General features: G+C 49.1%; 1 non-coding gene across 1 annotated transcript; it reads right to left on the minus strand.

The window, feature by feature from the left end:
* Nucleotides 1-364: 364 nt before the first annotated feature.
* Nucleotides 365-471, minus strand: LOC112901799. The gene has a single exon (XR_003230377.1). It is a non-coding gene; the product is annotated as a small nucleolar RNA R71 (small nucleolar RNA).
* Between the last annotated feature and the right edge of the window lie 1,373 nt (nt 472-1,844).

The following is a 1,844-nucleotide window of genomic DNA, read 5'->3' on the forward strand; positions in this document are numbered from 1 at the left end:
TGGCCCAGAAGACACTCCGTGAATTCTCTGCCTCCTCTGCTGACAATGTCCCAATCAGGCCATCCGTCAACACTGGAGCTGAAAATTTTCAGATCAAGACGGGTCTCATTACGATGGTGCAGGCCAGCCCATTCTATGGCAAGGCCAACGAGGATGCCAGCGCACATCTCCAAAAATTCCTGGAACTCTGCAGTACTTTTGTCATCAAGGGAGCCACTCAAGATGCAATCAGGCTCCGGCTGTTCCCGTTTTCTCTTCTAGGGAAAGCGAAGCAGTGGTTTTATGCTGACAAAAGTGCAGTAGATACTTGCATAATTGCACCAAGGCATTCCTCGCCAAATTCTTCCTGATGGGTAAAACCAATGCTCTTCGAGGAAGAATCTCCAGTTTCTGGCAGGCGTCAGGTGAATCAATATCTGAAGCAAGGGAGAGGCTTCAGGAGTACATCCTAGCATGTCCTCACCACGGGATGGACGATTGGATCATTCTACAGAACTTCTACAACAGGCTGACTCCAACAGCCTACGACCATATCAACGCTGCTGCAGGGGGTGCTTTCTTCTCACTAACCATTGATAGGGCCCAAGCTTTGATCGCGAAGATGGTGTCCAACCAATGTTGGAATGAAGAACGTCTCCAACCACGCCAGCGGGGCATGCACACCGTCAAGGAGACAAACATGCTAGCCGCCAAGCTAGACCTCCTCAAGAAGTTCGAGGAACGACCCCAAGCCAAGGCTCCAATGCAAGCACTTCAAGCCGTGGATGCTCACATGACGTGCGAGGTCTGTGGGAACACCGGACATTCGGGGAATGATTGCCCAACTGCCCCAGGAAGAAGTATTGTACACGAACAACAACAACAACAACAACAACGGGTTTCGTTTACAAGGAGGTCAGGGGCGGAATCAATCACACCCCTACTACCGAGGATGTAATGGTAATTCAAATTCTTTTAGTCCTAACCAACCTTCCTTGAGTGATCTTGTCTTAGGCCAAGAAAAAATCAATGAGTCTCTACAAAAGAAGCTAGCCGCTAACGACAAATCCATAGAGACCATTCAAGCAAAGATGGATGGCATCTCCTCCACTATCAAGAGTTAGCTGAGCTTCAACAAACTGCTAGAAACTCAATTAGCTCAGCTGGCTGCTACTGTTCCCTCTGCTGAGACAGGAAGAATTCTAGGACAACCTGAAGCATCCCTAGAAGGTGTCAACGTGGTAACCACCAAATGGGGTAAGTTATCACAAGATACATCTTTTACTACTCATGCTGAGAAGCTCGCACATCCAAGAAGAGGCCGACAGGAAAGATTGGCAGCACCAAGGATGGAAGATCCGGGATACCTAGTGATCAGCTGCTCGATCTACGACTGTCACTTCGAGCTGGCACTTTGCGACCTTGGAGCAAGTGTCAACATCATGCCCAAGGTAACATACGAGAACCTATGCTATCCTGCTCTTTCCCAACATGTATGTGCGTGCAGCTTGCAGACTTGATGGTTCGATACCCCGAGGGGATAGTGAGGAACCTCCTAGTGTGAGTCAAGGATTCCTTCATCCTCGCCGACTTCATAGTTCTTGACATGGAGGGTGACTTAGGAATATCGCTCATCCTTGGGCGACCATTCCAAACAGACGCTAATGCTAAGATCGACGTCGGGGACGGGAAGATCCATCTCCGAATCATGGGCAACAAGATGATGTTCAGGTTCCAAACTAAGGAAGGACAAACATACCTGATTCATCAAGACCATGAAGGAAACGGGTTATGGGTGGAGCCATGGCTCCCATCGGATGATCCGACACCCGCGCCACCAAAATCCAAGAAGAAGAAGAAGAGGA

Source organism: Panicum hallii, chromosome 7, assembly GCF_002211085.1.
Source record: "Panicum hallii strain FIL2 chromosome 7, PHallii_v3.1, whole genome shotgun sequence".
In the NCBI taxonomy this organism is placed as follows: domain Eukaryota; kingdom Viridiplantae; phylum Streptophyta; class Magnoliopsida; order Poales; family Poaceae; genus Panicum; species Panicum hallii.